Source organism: Rissa tridactyla, chromosome 2 (assembly GCF_028500815.1).
Source record: "Rissa tridactyla isolate bRisTri1 chromosome 2, bRisTri1.patW.cur.20221130, whole genome shotgun sequence".
Lineage (NCBI taxonomy): Eukaryota > Metazoa > Chordata > Aves > Charadriiformes > Laridae > Rissa > Rissa tridactyla.
Window position 1 is genome coordinate 48,673,301 of NC_071467.1, and position 18,275 is coordinate 48,691,575.

An 18,275-nucleotide genomic window follows, 5' to 3' on the forward strand; every position below is an offset into this window, starting at 1 on the left:
TGGGAACTGGATTCTGGATCTGGAGTCAGGAACGCTTGGATCAGGATCAAAAGCAGACAAACAGACAGAGTCCTTCTTGGACACCAACCATTGAAGAAAGAGAGCTGACACTTTGGTCCCTCAGCTTTTAGACTGAGCATGATGCAGATGGGGTGGAATACCCTGCTGGTCAGTTTTGGGTCACCTGTCCTGTCTGCTCTTCCCCACAGGTGTGACCTCTCTGCGCTTTTCTCCTTCAGACCCTCCAACAGGGCAAATAACAAAGTTAGCTGACCTTGGTTGCCACAGCAATAAGGATAAGCAAGAGCCCCTCTGCATACCATTCCTTGGCATAAATTATAAATATCAGGTGTTATCACTGCTAGAAGCCGACAGTGTCTGACAAATGTGCTGTTCATTTCAGAGAGTTCAGTTAGTTAGAAGAGGCTTAGCTGAAAAGTAAAATTACTGAACAGAAAATTGGTTCTGTTTTACCTCAGACCAGTACTGTTTCCTGAGGAGATCTGACAGGCTTTTGGGTGCTTGAGAAACATACCTTTTCCTACAGAGGTTTGCAATATTCATGTTTTATTCCAAGATGTGGTGAAAACAAAACAAAACAAAAGAAAACAAAGCAAAAAAAAGGGAAAATCCTCTCAGAAATGGATTTTTCTTTCTCTATACAGCTGAATTGAGGATTTTATATCAGATATAAAGCTATGGTGACAGTTTTTTTGAATATCACAGATTATTTCTGAAGTGTCAGCTAGTTCACAGAACTAACTTAAACTTGTGAATCCTTTTAGTGGCAAGGCAGGCTGGAAACATAACCAGTGAGAAACCACTCTTTTTTTCTCTTCATCTTTCTCATAATTTGGGGCATAAGTCTTCTCAGAGATGTCTAACTTTTAAGATGCACATAAAAACCAAATTTTTCCTGAAAGCCAGATGTACAACTCATATATGTTGCCTACAGATGAAGCTTATTAACTCATCTGTTCTCATAAAGCACAATTTTCAGAGCAAATCTCACTTTGGTCAACTTGTCTGTGGGAGGATCACGCTCTTGTCTGTCTGTACTCACCCCTATAGATGAGCCCATAGTCCATCTTGATTACAGTAAAGAGTGAGAACATTTTCCATTAGCCCATGATTGATGGAGTAAGTCATGTCAAATGTTTTTGCCCCTCTACAGCATTTTCTTCACCAGAAGCTCTTGCTTATTGAGTCACTCCTCCTTTCAGGAAGGAAAATAGGCCAATGTGTGATACACTGGAGAGGACCCCCTTGGTTTGTCTGGTTGCCTGTCTAACACAAGGCAGAGGAATTATTTAAAGTAATTCTTGTTTAAACTAGGCAGCACAAGCAAAGCATTCACTCACCATTTAAAAATTAACTGAGAAAATACCTACCATAACTATTGATGATTTGCTTTCAATTGAAAGTGTGAAACTATGTTTCATTTAAGTTTATTACTCAGCTTTCCCTTCCAATTCTTGGATTTTGTTTTGCCTTCAACTGCTACGCTGAAGATACCACTTTTACTGATGTTTTTCCTTCATTAGCTACTTCTAGACTAGGATTAAATTATCCTTAATTTACATTTTAATAGCCTGAACTGTCTGAGTAGTTGGGGCAGAACCCACAGAACACAGATGGCCACAGACCACCTGGGGTACCTTAAGAGGAGCAGTTTCTGTGCCCGGGTGCCAGAGGGAAAAATCTTAGGCCAGGCTTTGGTCAAATACATACATTTAAATATTGAGGCAGTCAGACTAAAACAAACATACTTCACTATCACTTTGATTATACCCGTCTATTTCCACACTTAGTGATCAGTATACAGGTGTTTTGTTCTGAGATACTTATTAATCACTTGTTGTAAATTCTGTAACTTTGCACTGGGGCAATAAACCTTGCCTACCAATAACACTATCCAACCCCAAATCAACCTGCTTTGCCATTTGGAACATGCACTCTCTCATATCATGAAACACATCCAAGAGGTTTGCAAACAGAACAAGGGACAATGAGCAAAGAGAAATGAGGGTCATGGGAACAAAAGGGGAAAGAATCACTCTCTTACACAAACATATAAAATATTAACTGAATATAACTAGAACATCCAAAACCGTAAGTGTTGTCACTAGTAGTCACTAGCTATCCCAAATTCAGATTTTAACCTTAACAAAAGTGAGAACTACCCACATATACACCCTTCTCACTTCAGCTTACTTAATCTGTGCTCTGGTTTTGCTTGCTTTGCTTTCAGAAAAAGAAAAGAACAAATAAGGACCCATCAAATAGTGTCGAGAATCAATGAAGCTTTTACAGGACTGTAGTGAGGTACTTGCATATTCTGGCATTTGATGGAGAAATATTACAGCCCCGATTTCCAATATCCATGCATACACAGCTCAGTTACAATTGCAATTGCACCAGTTTCCACTGTCATAAATTGGATTAATGAACAGTCGAATCAGTGTCGATATTTTTCCAATACAACAATTTTAATGAAACTATTAGTTGCAGACTACATGGAGTTCATGTTTTTGGGGTACCCTGAGCATTTTGAATGTTATCAGCCCTGTGACTTCCTTTCACTCTCCTCAGTGCACAGGGGATTTTTAAACTTTAAAGTTTATTCTTAAAAACTTGTTAAATATAAGTTTTCAAAGGTCTTTTAAAGTATCTGGATAAACATTTATGTTTCTCTGGCTCCGTCATTTTTGGAAGAACCTCTTAACCTATTATTCAGTTTCTTTCCCTTGAGTCTAAATAATTCTTGTAACAGTTCAGTCTATTATGATCACAGCGGTCTCCAGGATTGCTGGAATATCATTGAATTCCCATCTCAAATTGTCATCTTTTTAGACAATCTTAAAACACTACAATTTTTATAACAAATGCAGTTCACATTGAACTGTCAAATCTTAAGCAGTCTCAATGCTTAGATACCGCAATAGCTTTGTACTTTTACAAAGTTACATTTTTCTAATATGTTAATAATGTCTGTGGACTTGAATATACTTTATCTTTTCAAAAATATGGCGGAGGAAATATCTTCGTAGATGGCAAGTTTTCCTTCACAGAACGGTTGCTGAGGAAGTTCCTGACCTGCGATATCTCTGTGGATACGTGCTAGTCAGAAGCTGTCTTGTGAGACTTACGCACTGATTAAGGTTTGGGGACTTGGGTGACCTGCATTCAGCTCGAGGATCCATTCCACCCATTTGTGTGGCCGGGGACCTTATACTGGATTAAATCCTTCTGTCCTCCATCTATAAAATGAAAGTCTAGTTCCTTTGTACACAAGGTCCATCCCCAGGGAGCTGACCGATGCCTGGGGCTGGGACAGCCCATGGTGCCTCCTGGCTGCTCTACTCCCCGGTTGGAGCAGTGGGATGGGCCCCCTCTGCAGCCCTGGGGGGTCCCCTCACTGCTCCCAGCCCTCAGGGAGCCCCTAGCCCCTGCTACTCCATTTTTGGAGTGGAAATTATCTTTGGAAAAAAAAATGTGTAAAAGCGTACTATTATTATCTGGCCCTTGCCTTTATTTTGTGTAAATGGAAATAAATACAAAATATAGAAGGAATGAGAAACTTACCCGCCTTAAAAATATGTTTTCCAGGTACTTTGCTTTACATATGATTCCTTTTCTTTTTTCTTCTGATTACTTTCCAAAATATTTCAAAGGATTAGTCTGTATAACTTGAAATACCATAACCGGAGAATACATTAACATATACTTAATACTTTCAAGCAGGGGTGTTATTTTGCTGGCCCTTTAACTTCTATGCAGGTAGTTAAGCTGATTGTGCTGAAGCTTCAGCTGACAGATGTTCCTCAGTGAACGCTGCAGTGATTTCAAAAATTGTCCCAGATTTCTCAAAAGGATGAAGAAACGTGAACAGGAGACTTCTTCATTCCACTGCTGCTAGAGAGCAGAAGGCTTGTGTTGCTACAACAGCACAAAATTACTAAAGGCAGATTGCTTTTTTATTGTTCCCAAAATCTGGCACTTGAGTACCTTTTTTTCCAAACAGACTTCAAGTTTAAAAAATTATGTCAGACAATGTTAGCTGGAATGATAAAAAGCTCAAAAATTGCTGTCTCCATCTGTTACCCCAAAAGATCTAATGCCACAGACAGAGCGAGTACAGTGACTTGCCAAAATGCACATAACTCAAAATGGTAAATCCTACAGCTTTCTGAGTACTGTGAAGACTCATGGTGCAGTTGTTCACATGTGAACTATGTGCCTGGCATAAACTAAGGAGAATTTTTTTGTTTGTATTTGGAGGCTTATTTCTTGGACTTACTCACTTAATTCAATGGCATTTTGTTGAAATCTTGTAAATGCTGCAATAACTTATAACCATGTGAAGAGCTTAGCTTAAAGTTAATAAAAGATAAGCACATGCTTAATAGATTTAAGATGGTCTTGAAATTAAATATGCATTTAAAGGCACAATATAATCCAGTATGCTAGTTGAGAAAATAGTTGACTCTCACTTTATCCAGAAATTAAGACCTTTGCTATACAAAATATAGATTAACTTAATGCATATGAGCCAGCCTATAATTACTTACTTCTGGAGATAATCATGCCCTTGAAAATGATAATATATATTGTTCTGGAAAACAAAGTGACTCATACATTTATTCACTAACATTTTGGGTATTTATACCCACAAGATTTAGAAAGCCCTGGGAAAAAAAAAAAAAAAAGACTTTACCAGAAACAAAAGAATAGATTCTGAACAGTCTTATTCTTGCACTCTGTGATACTAGAGATTCTAAAGTCTACTGCAGTCTGCATAAATCAGAACATCACCGTCAGCTCTTCCAATTCATCTCAGCAGTTCTTCCTATTCATAACCTCTAGACTGAGGAATGACTTAATCAGTCTCCTGCCAATATGGATTTCTCCTCTGTATAGGAATACTGCTGAAGAGCCCTTGAACAATTTTAAAATCCCTATAGGCTAACAAAGGAAGAGAAGATGCCATCAAAGAGGACAAAACAAGACTGTCTTATCTACCTGCTCACTGTCATCTACTAGTTTTTCTATATTTCTTACATTTCTATACTTCTTACACTCTCTAAATAAGTTAATTATTACATTAGATGAGAATAAAGAATTATGTATTTGAATGGCCATAATCAGCAACTATATTCAGCAAATGCTGTGCAATAGCTCTATATAACCTGCGAAGTGATCACACACAAATATGTATGTTCCCTAATACATAATTATTCTCACTATGAACTATAATGTATTTATATTGACTCCAATACAAGAACCATAATGCATCAAAAGCACAAGTATTCAAGACAACTTTTAATTACACAGCTTTATGCTAACCAGCTCATATTTATTTTTCTGAGACTACTCTTTATAAAAAGCTACCTTAACATGCTTGTATCAGCCACAAGTATTTCCAGTTGTTATAAAAACTAAGCTATCTCTAAACAGGCAAAATGGGTTGCAGTAGGAGGAACATTATTTCAGAAGCCAGCAAATCATTCCAGTTGCTCAAGAAAGTAAATCTTGCCAAGAAAAAGACTTATTCACTAGAACAATCCCTCAGGGGTGTAAGTACCACGTTAAAAGCACATAATTTTCTTATAAATCCATCAAGCTCCAGCAGGTTTATAATAATTAATTAAATGACTTAAACATTAGAGAAAAAGTTTGTACTCTGTGCTCCTCCAAAGGTTCAGAGGTTGCTTGTGGTTCAATTAAGCATCTAAAAGTACTAATGCTTATTATAAGATTATGTGAATTATGAAAATCTTTTGAGAATGCCTGCATTTCTTCTTCCTTTCCAGCAAGCCTGTATTGCTCATTTCTTAACATGAATGCGTTCCCTAAATTAAGCATTCAGCATCTCTCTCTATCTATGCATAACTGCAGCTCTTCCTATAACATTTATTTTTCTAAAAAGACAAGCCCAGCCAATAGCCTGCTGTTTTTATTTAGTCCCAAAGCCAATTCTAAAAAATCTACAGCAATCCACAGCAAAGCCAAACCCACTCAGTTTACTCAAAACCGGTATGATGGAGTCGTTGTAGGTCTGCATTTTGCCATTGCGATTCCCGTAAAAGTGACGACCAGCAACCCAAGAGCAATCATCACCTCTTCATGGTTCAGAAAGAGTCTGTTGTACCAAGAGTCTGTTTTACTTGACTAAACCCAAGTTTAGCCCAGCTATGGTAGCATGATGAGTATATTTCTCATCTTATAATTACTATTCTTCTGTAAGTCTTTCAGGATATGACAGATGGTGTCAGGACAGTGAATGAAATTTTCGTTGTGAATTTGATTTCCAGTAGAATTTCACAAAGAGAGAGGGAGGCACAGGTCTATTTTGTCTTCTTTGTTGTGCTAGATTCTTTCTGAGGAAAAAGATGACGTATGCAGTACAACAGAGTCACCTCTCCTTCGTTAGCTGGGCCTCAAACGTGTATATTTTAAAGAGAGAGACTGAAGAAATGGGATTCCAAACTGGTTTCTGCTCTGGGTCTTGGGCCAACCTTTATTATTTCCAAAAAGATCAAGGGCGTCTCTTGGCAAGAGTTGTCTCTGAATTTGGGTTGATTTGTAATGTGGTTTTGTTTCTTTACTCTGGATAACCCAGCAGCATAATTTATATATTCTGAAAATAAAATGTATTTGAAATAAAAGCAAAATGCAGTATGAACATTGGCAATTTACCAAAAATGTATATGAAACATAATGGAGAAAAATGGAAATGGAAAAAAAATTAAAGGGTATTTCTGAATAAATCCTACCTTTGACTTTTGTTTGAATTGTATCTTACCTTTCATATTCTGTGCCACTGCAAAGGATTTGTACAAAATGACTTTTGATTTAAATAATATTTACAGAGGAAAAAAAAATAAATCCTTTTGCACTCAGTGAAATAGTAACAAAATATGAACATTTCTTCTCTTTGATTCATCTTTTGGTTGGAAAGCCTGAAAGATAAAGGGTTTACCTACAGCACTCAGGCACATCAAGACCGACATCCTTGTTTCCATAGTTTCTTTGACTCTGAAGTAGAGGTATGGGGAAGAAGGCTGGCAAAGGACACACATTGGTCTTCTTTGTCTGCCCATAAGAATTATAACTAGTAAACTCAGGTATCTTCTATTGCAACTTATTGCCTGGCAAGTTACATGAAATTTGAACCTTAAATAATGGTTGTTGCAAAAGATAGTATTGTGTGTGAAGGATATAAAATAGGTCTGTTTAAACAAAAAGCAAAACAAAAAACCCTTACATATCGGTACGGTAACCTTATGTAACATACATTTGATAAATATTAAAAGATAAAAAAGTTTTGATCTGATGGAAGTGAAAGAGAACAGTCTCTTAGGACAGAATAACTTTTTGAGAGAGATATCATAGGAAGAATATAATATTTTTATCTTCTCATGTATAGGCTTTGTGCTGAACTGAGAAACTAATCTCATTTTATCCATACACATTTGGATAAGCAGAGCTGTATTCACCAGATGATCTGACAAATACAAACACATTGAATAATTTTACTTTCCTAGCTTAACAGAGAAATGACAGTCATACAAGGATTAATTATTTAATGTTTATATCCAGGTTGAAAACATGAAGTATTGCTCCTTTATTGTTGTTATCTACTCCAGATGCTTGGAAGATTTCCTTCAGAAAAGCCGTGTGTGGAGAGGAAATTAAAAAAAATGAAATAAATAATTCAGCAAATAAGATGGTGATATAACTATTTTCCTTTTTGTGGCAATTCTGTATGCTTTTTTATGCACTTTTTTAAAATTAAAAAATAACTAGGGTTCCAGTATTAAGAAGTACAGAACTGTTACCCCGTTTAGTTAAAAAGTGTAGCACAAATGCCTCTTCATGCACTGAGTTGACCCTAACACCTGTGCCCACCCTCTGCCCATAAACAGGCAGAGTGAGTATGGGGAAAGAGAGGAAAAGACCTACATGTAGTCTGTATGTGAAAAACTTAACAAAGAATCATATTTTTAAATACTTAAGTCCCTTCAGAAAAGGCAGCTTATCATTTGTTTCCTCAAGGTGAACATAGGTTTCTTTGTACATTATTCAGCTGAGTCTTGAAAATACAAGCTTTTTGTTCATGGGAGCAATGGAAATTTGCTTTAGGATCAATGTAAGCATTTTTCCATCTTTTCACTAATGTGCACTCCTATATGTCTTGGCTATATGCTGTCTAGTCTTAAAAATAGTACGTTTCTCATTTATCATCATGAGAAGTTCTGTGTAAATATGTTATCACAATATACACTGTTTAATTGGGGCATGCTATGTCACTGTAGCTGCTTTATTGAGATGTCTCTTGGGAAACTGATTTAGCCTACTGATAGTGAATGGTAATATGGTAATAACCACTGCTTAATCAGGACAGTAATTAGCATCAATTCTGTTTAATTGAACTAAATTTAGCTGGAGTCAAGAAGTAAAGTACTGATTAACCCCCAAACTATTGATCAGTGCTCACTAATTCTCCAAAGACACAGAATAGTTATATCAATAAATGACATAAATGTTTAACTTTACAAATCAAACAGTATCTGGAAAGACAGTACAGCATAAATAGTATTCCTACATGGGCAAAATCAGTCTGAATACATTATCACTGTAGTAACAGTTCCTTTTCGAATTTAAATTGTTCAACTAAAATTTACATAGTTGGTGGTGTTTAGCTGATTCTGACTATCCGCAGTGGGTTTTTTTAGTACCTGTATATCAGGCATCACTCAGTTCCACAACAACTTTTGTTGACTGCTGAACTGTAGAAGTATGACATAGATTTTACAATGTCTGAGAGTAATGATACACCAGGGCAGAAAACTGCTTGACACTTGATCTCTTACTGTTCACATCCCTATAGCTGTAGAAATATGCCAGAGACAAAGGTTCTTCCTCACAAGATGTTATGGCAGTATATTCTTGTCTCCAAATGTTGCAGATTTTCCCAAGAGCAGCACTTGAGAGTTACAACTCTCCTAATGATTAGCAACCCTGCTGATTGTGTCATTCAGTATTGGATTCAAAGAGCTCGGCATATTTCATCGAGGTTTTGCACTGAGTTGCAGCCATTTCTTTTTTGTACTTCCACACACCTTTAGACTTGATTATTGTGTTTCTGCGGTTCTTTTCCTGAAATTCCTGTGCAAAGTCCACTCATGGCAATATTACCGATCAAGAAAGGATGGCTATTCTTTCCATCTAATAATGATAACATTCTTTTTTGAGTTTCTGTCTGTGCTTTTCTTAAGATTTCTTCTTCGTAACAGTTAAAGAGGGTCAGTGGAATTGACAACCTTGTCTTATACCTACCCTCAAGTTAAACCAATTACTTTGCTCATGTTTTTTTCATGAGAATTTCCACAGACATTTTGTATCCAATTTTAAGGTATTTTCAGCAACTTCATCCAGCTGCAGTTTTGCAAAAGAGCAATATGATATCAAATGTGTGAGTACAATCCATGACAAAATAACTTTCCGTCCTTTTGTATTTTAGTGGTTTCATACACAGGCTATAGATCTAACAATATTATTCCTTTTCTGCCTATATTGAAATTCTGCAACAATTTTCAAAGTGATTATTTCTGAAATAATTTCCAGAAGTAACAAGGTCCCTTTGTTACAAATAAGAAAAAAAAGGAATTGCATCCAACTTTTCAGCACTTTTATACATAGCTATGATGCATGTATACAGTAAGCATGGAAACCAGAGTTGTCCCAGTTTTTCATTAATTCTGCTTATGTTTCATATTAGGCATGTCTGGAACTTATTTGTTCTCCATTGTATAGCTTATGGTCTGTTGGTTCAGATACTGGAAGAAGTTCCTTTGAACAAATGTAGCTTCTCATATACAGCGTGTATGTATGAAGCTTCTCCTTCATTTCCAGCAGAGAATTAATTTAATTGGTATTTCACAGCTCCCAGAAACACTCTGCAAAGAGCCGATGATCCCTTTTTATTTTCCTGTTAGAACAACCTTCCAAAAATTCTGACAAAAGCTTTAATAAACAATTGGTTATCTGGTAGATCTTTCTAAGAATATTTATTATCTAAAGAAACAAAAGAAAATACATATTGATACTCTGCTGCCTACAATTTATTTCACCATTGCTACTGTGTCTTTTGTCACATTGTATATAGATATCGCCTTCTAATAAATTCATCCATGTTCCTTTGACCTCTTAGTTTTCTCTGTCAGTCACAAAATTTGACAAGCTTCTCTGTGGTCCACCTTTCTTGTTTGGATTCTGCTGCCCAGGAGATTATCTGTCATTGTAAAGCTGAAAGAAATGTTGTTTCCAGTCTAATTTATGCTGAAAATCTGAAAGACAAAAGTCCTTTCTCCTGTTCTCTTCCTGAGTGCATGCTATTTGTTGCTTTCTTTGTAGACTAATTTTTATTTTTGTTATTACTGACATAGGATACTACAACAGTCAAATTAATCAGCCTTTCATCACACCAACAGAGTGTTTTTTGGTTTGGTATTTTTGTTGTTGTTGTTCTTGGTTATTTTTGGGGTTTTTTTTGTTTTTCTTTTTGTTTTTTTTTTTGCTTTGCTTTTTTGTTTGTTTGTTTGTTTGTTTGTTTTGTGTGTGTTTGCTTTTTGTTTGGTTGGTTGGCTAGTTTGCTTGTTTTATTTTGTTTTCCCTGAAATTCTGGTTTAGTTGATTAGGCTGTAAATCTATGCAACTGTGCAACTGTTTCACTTTGATGGCTGAAAAATTATGGACTTCCAGCTGAAAATTGTATTTTTGCTGTTTGTTTTGCCATACCTAAGCTTCCCAAAACAAGTCACTTAATATGTATTTGTTCAAGTCATCCTGCGTAAGATATTCTTTGGACACTTCTGAACTACATAGATTTTGTGTAATAGACTGATTTTGCTTGGGTTTAGACTAGATGATCAGATTACTCATAACCAAACACAATCAAACTGCATCTGGCCTGGATAGCCAACTGTCTTGACAGGTAGTAATTTCCAATCTTTTTTTAGGAAAACCTTCATGAAGAATTGGTCATATTCTCGCTCACTCAATGTCACTTAACTTCCCAACGCTGCCTATTTATGTCACAACCACCACAGACTTACCAACACTGAGCCAAAGCTAGTTAGGTTGGCCAGGTCTACCTATAAACATTCACATGTCTATTATCCTCCTGTTTCTAGGATGAAGACATATATGTAGCCCTGGTGTCTCTTTAGGGAGCCCAAACTGTCCTGGGAACTACTTCCTCCTGGGCTCCTTTCTGTGTTTGACTTCCAGGGAACGAATAAGAGAATCAATCTGTCTCCTTGAATACAGGGCTAAAGTCACCTATAAATCAGAAGTGTAACAAAAATATTTAATGCTGTTACCTTAACTGTAGCTTATTGTGTTCCCTTTTTGGGTAACAATCATTCTATTCTCTCACATGCATGGGTAGAGCAATTGTGCTTTCCCACACTTCATGAAATCTTGCTGTCCTTTAGTTGGAGTTAACCACTTCCATTGTATGAACATCCTCTGCATCAATAGAGGATACTGCAGGCCCAGTACAGTCGACCTGCAATCCCGTAAATCATGCCAAAACCTGATGGTTCCGACTGCCTCTTACAAAATAGTCTTTGAAATAATACTCTGTTAAACTGACTATGTGTTAAAAAATCACAGTTTCACTGTGAATGAATAAGGTCAAAAACACTTGTAAAAGCATTTTCAATGTTTTAATTTTTTACTCTTAAATTATCTGTGTTAGTTGTAACTCATCAATTTTCAAGCTGGAGATTTTTGAATCAATTGCTGTTGCTAACGTATACTATACAACCATACAGAATGTTGCAAAGTAAGAAGTACAAGGAAAACGAGTGTTAGACTCAGCTTTTAAGAACCCTGGACTGTGACTGCACAAGTAGACAAAAAAGTGGATGACAAAAAATCTGTGAAAAAATTCCAATGCAGATGAATACAACCAAAGGCAGCAAATATGTAGCTTTTGTCTGGTTGAAAAAATTATTAGAATTCTACGTGCACTTTGTCTGTCATATTTTGATCTTTTATCTTTCAGTTTCTTTCCTTAAATTTGTTCCATACACATTATTCTTTCCCTTATCCTTCACTCCATTCTTATTTCCTTTTCTTTTGCTTTCCATTTTGTTTCTGGTTTATTCCACCAAGTAAACATGTACTATTCATCCAAGATGGTATCTGCTGTTCATTCTTTGTATGTCCAACCCTTCTTCCACTCGTTATATATCTCATCTGTTTCTGTTTCTCATTCCTATAAGTTCATTGAGTCAGGAATCTTTCATGATGAATCTCAGATGCTTCTTCAATAAGCATGAACAACAAACCCATCATAGCAAAAGTGAAAAAATTGTTTAAATGGACTTCTTCCTAAACCTTATTCTGGTGTTAACTGAAACATTTAGCTTGAAATTAACTTTTAAATTTTACTTAAGTGTGGAATTTTTGTATAAAATTTGTGTTCTGCAGAATATGGCATTTGTGTTTAAAAAAATCACAGTTACTTATTTTCACTCTTACTTCTTAACATATTTCACTACATATGAGCCTTTCAGATATGGATATTGGATGGATAGAAGCCTTAAACTTAGAATTACTTGTACATGGACAAAATAGAGTTTGGGTTTTTTTTTCTCAGCATTTAGAGTGCCAGTGGATACATCTTTGAGACATTCAGTTTACGGATTGTAAATGTTCGTACATATGTAGTATTTAATAATCTGTTTTTAGGTATTTTAAACTTATCTCTGGGCTGAATATTCACATTGTGACAGAGACGAAAGCCTTTTTTTTCATGAATGCATGAAGGTAAGCTCAAGAAGAAAAATAACATTAAGAAAATAAAGTAATTACACATACAATCTCCTTCGCTTTTGGTAAACTGGGTATAAAAGCTGTTAGAAAGAGAGCAAAAACCTGTCGCTAGATTTGTTTGTGTGCTTACACAGTGCAAATAGGGTCCCCAAATGGCAATGTTTAAGCATCTTTTAAGCATACTTTGGCCGTATAATATAACACTGTATTGATATTAGCACAGTGCTGCAAAAGGAAAATTTTCTTTCTGAAAAAAAAATATACAATTAATACATTTTATCTGATTTATTTTTCAGATGAGAAGTAAAAAATGAAATGTGCTTGCATACAAATAAGTTTAGAGAAACCCTATTTCAAGGGAATGGAAATAGTTTCTAGTTTGTTCCTGACTACACTATTATTCAGACTCTCTCTCTGGGGAGCTATGTACTCTGTAGAGACAGCAGTTTTTGGGGAGTTGGGGATTAATTGACAGGAATCACCATGTTTCCTCAGAATTATGAAGTTATTTCAAATCAGAAATTTATGACAGAACATTGCTCCTTTGAAAAATTTTAATCCACCGCCAGAAAGAAACTATGTAACGTATGTATCATCAGATGTTCAAATTAAATATTTATAGTTAAAAAGTAATTGTCCATATTAAATAAAAGAAGATGTTAAAAATTCCAGGATAAAATAGTGCTGTGCCATCAGAAGGTTTAAAGACACCTTCAAGAGCTACAGCTCAGTGTTTCTTAGTGGATTATTGAATAGAAGTTACATTTTTTTTCCCACTTAAATTCAGAATTGCCTTTCATGTGTAATTAATATGTGAATAAACATCCAGGTTTATTCTACTCTCTCTGTCTTTGCGTGAACACTTTAGAGAGTGACCTTTGCAAACAGTAGCTTAGAATACAAATGGATACTGACTTTCAAAGCTTTTGACAAAGTTAGCACACATAGAGAATATGCTGCTATGAATTAACAGTTCTGCCAGATGGTTTGTACCTGCAAGCTCTGCAATAATTACAGTAACCTCATCATATTCCTGGTCTTTCATCACCTTGAATATTTTTATTGCAGGTGTGCAGACATCTTTAAACACTTCACCTCAAAGAATGAAACTTTCATTTGGGTGAGAAATTCCATCATAAAACTGCAAATTAACGAAATGAATAATCTCATATTAATTCTAAGTTTTTAAAGTTCCTTACCACCAGTTATTCCTTGCTAGGGAGATTGGTAATGTGCTTAATGGCTCAAGAGAAATTTTGAGATACCCTGAACATGGAACTTTCATCAAGCATGCCGTACATTAGGACTTTTGGAAGCTATTCATTCTCTCATCACACTTGGCACCAAAATAATCCCACCACTCTAATGGAAGCATGATCGGGCTTTTCCTCTTCATAATGTATTTAATTATCCTATAGCAGTGAAAAGGCAGGGGAGATCACTCACTGTCATTCTCCTTCAGTACTGCTCAGATTAGAAGAACCGTTATAATTCTCACAGAACTGTCCCAAATGCATTTATAATCAAGTTTGTTTAAAAGAGTTCTCGCTGGGGATCCATTTTAATTCAGACTGCGTAGCGAATATCTGCATAAGAGTGGCATTAGCTAGACAGCCACCCTATGTGCAAATGAGTGTTCATTCAATTTGTGAACATTACAAAACAAAGTATGTGCCTGAAAAAAGGTGTTACCTAATCAAATGGTGCAGTTTCACGGAAGATTATTTGAGGTCAGAAACATTAGGTAATGACGACCAGTGTCCATCTGATGTACACGTCAGGGGTCTTGCTTTGGGCTAGCTCTATAACGTTCCTGCTTTGGACTAGCTCTATAAGAGTCTTGTGAGGAGCTGCAGAACATTGAAGAAGACTCCTTGAGCACATCTTCTGGACAGTTACATGCTAAAGGAATTCAGTTCATTTCAGACATTTCCACAATGTGAAGTGAAGCACAGTAAGGTAGAGTAGGATAAGTCTCTTGTGTAGCATGTTCTTGATTTAAACTCAAGTAGTGATATGGAGACACTCAGATATGAAGGACCTCTGCACCCACAGAACTACACAGCGGAAGCAGACACGAGTGACAACTGACATTACACACAAACTGATTGCAACTCTAGGGCGCCTCTGACACAGGTCAGCATCCCAGAGTGCATCTAGCAATTGCCCATGTACAGTGTGAACTTGTCATCTACAGTACAAAAAAAATAATTAGCTGGTGAGGAGAAGGATTCATTTGGCACCTGTGAATTGTTGTGCTCTGGACCACATGACTGTTTTATCTGAAACAAAAGAAGATTGAAATTGTCAACCCTACAGCCCTCTGTAACACCAGAGGTTTAGATACACTCCAGGTTTATATACATTCTTAAACCAATGAAGTTTTATTTTTACTTCACTGAGGAAGTACCTTATTTTCTTCATGATGCATTTCATTACTTACAAAATTAATAAAATACTCTTCTATCTGCAGTAGTTGTAAGGATAAATAAATTAAAGACTGTGAAGTACTCGTACACTACTCCAATGGGCTTGTACAAGAGTTATAGATAGACATGGAGCAGTGAATGAAAAGACAGTAAGAGGCTTGAAGTGTAGTAAATACAATATGAAAAGAAAACCAGAACAAACCCCAGAATGATTCCTACTCCTAGATCTACTTGACAACTTTTAAGTTTTCCGACTAACACTTTCTTATTTCTATCCTATTGCCATGTGGAAGAAGTAGAAAAGCAACTAGTGGCACAGGTAAAGGGTATTTCCATCTCTTTCCTAGGGCAACAAGACTTAGTCCTTCAACTAGAATTTTAGAGGGCAAATAGTAAAATTCACTATTTTCAGAATGCTGTCAGGCTAAATAAACAGAAAGACTGCAGAAAATATTTTCCTTTTAATCTCTTCCATTGCCACTACTCCTAGCTCTTGATTGTCACAAGAATAGGTAGAAAAAAGTATCAGGAAGAAGTGTGATTACATAGATTGTAAGTGGATTATATCCTTTTAAATATCAATACATCATATGTGCTCACCCACTGAATAAGGCTTGCCAGCCAGCTGCCAAGTTGTTTAAAGTCATGCTAACAACCCATCAATTAACAACTAGAATTGCTGCCTTCTGGTATAGAATATTTTGTCTCACTCCCACCTGAATTCACTCCACATCAGATCATTTCAGCCTAGCTGTAATTTGCTAGGTGGCAAAGTAATATCCATTGTATTGAATTGATTTAATACATCAGTTTCAATAAGTTGTAAGAGGAAAGTTCAAGTCAAGCCTTACTACCAAATTTGAGGATCCAGAGCTCTCTGTTTCTTACATAAACCTATAGAAGTCTTTTTTATTGAATAATCTTGGAAAAGGGGTTCTCACCTCTGTCTACGCAGCTTGCAGGGGTGGCCAGAGGGGAGACACATGATAATACAAAGTGACAATATTAGAGATAATGAGTTATAAGAGAGACAGGAACTTCTCAGAGGTTTCTGGTTGCATTTGCATTATCTCTGACACTTATGCTCCAGGATGCTGTTGAACCCTTCATTGTCAGTAAAGGTGAACAAGAAAGGCTTAGCGTTTGCCATGGTTGTGGATAAAAATCACTTGAGAGGAATCATGTGACCAGCTAAATCTCTGCAGTCTATTAATGCTGGGAATACCACTGTGAATAGACCTGGTGTTCTGCAGGGTGCAGGGCTCATGAAAAGCTAGTTATGACCTTCCTCCATATTAACATTATAGGACTCTGTGCATATGGCAGGTATAATCTCTCATCACGTCTTTCAAAGAAAGCAAGTGTGAGCATATGCTCCACTTTCTTTTTGAAGACGCGAATAGAACAGAGTCTGCCTCTTTTTCTCCCTGTTTTGTAAAGGCCTTTATACAAACTGTGATAAAATGTTTTACAGGAAGAGAGGCAGAATAAAGAGCAAATGTTTTACAGAACTAGAGATAGTTACTCTCATACAGATAGCTAGGGGAAAATGAAATACTGTATGGTGATACAGAAAAGTAAAAGAACAAACACATTGAAACTCTAAAGCGCTGAGATGCAAGTGTTCTGCTTTATCCGGAACTGAGCACAGAATGGAGGTGTGCTGTGCTGAGCAGAGGGAGGATTCAGTTGCAGGATAAAGTGAAAAAGGAGGGTTATGGGGTGAAATATGAAGAGAGGAAGTAACTCAGTAGGAGGACAATTTCTGGAGCATGGGGCAACGTAAGTAAAAGATGTTCTCCATCTGCAGAGATTCCCAGAGAAAAGGCAAGACTGGAAGTGCACGCTGAGAGTTCGTTCTGTGCAAGGCCTAAATTCTTTTTTTGTAAGTGTAAATCCACTGAGTCTCATCCTCATCTTTCACTGTTGTTATACAGATACAATTTCTTGGATTTCTTCTGGAGTAAGTATCCAAGTACTTCTGGATGTAACTTAGGATATTTAATCAATGTGCAAAACTTTAAATGTAAAATGTTTTGACTGGAGACAGGTAGCACTGCCCATTTTTACTCTGGGTGGATGGATACCAAGCTGCTTCAGGTTTCCAGTGCCAGTACTTGGAACTGTTATTCAGAAACTCACGTTCTAAAAATGATGTCTCTCTGTAAACACTATAATAAGCAATGCCATGCCAAAATATTCACGGGAGAAAAAAACTACAAACCCTAAGAAAGTATTTCCATTTTACAGAAAATACATTCTAAATGAATTTAATAACTTGAATACAAGAATTTTTTTGAGGTTACGAAATATATATTGCCTTTCCATATTTGTTTACAAGATAAATCTAACACCAGAAAATTGATCTCTCTATTAGTGATTAAGCTCAGTCACTTTGCCTTTCTGTTTGTAAGTGCAAGTTACAAAGCACCCTGTTAATTATCATTTTGTCAGACTAGTTGAATGGCTTTTTCTACAAGAGCTACTTCCAGTGGCTCCTAAGTCAAAACTAACGAGTTATTCCTGTGAGTTTTTTTTCCCAGAATAGCTAACACTTCTGGGGATTGTGTACAAAATTGCTGCTATCTTTAAGATATGTCAGCACCTTCAAATGCAGGCATAAGCGCAGATTTTGTGGCTATATCCAAACTTGCTTACAGCTGGCTAGCTTTGCAGGTGACAGTAGACTCCACTGGTCTCAGATCAATTTATCTGCCTGAGTATTATCCCAGGATGCTAATGAATTTAGGTGCCCGGATTGACCTTTATGCCACAGCAGCAACAACATTTGAGCTCACTGTGGTAAAGCTGGATGGTATTTGTCTCTGTAAGCTGCTTATTCCATTGAAGTGTAACGTTAGGATCAAAGTGCAGATGTGCTGAAAGCAGCAAAGAGGTGACTGCATTCAATGCAAGAAACAAGAGCAGATCTTGATCTAGAGAGTCTTCTAAAGATTCTTTCAAATTTCAAAAGGTTTGGATTCAAGATTCTTCCTT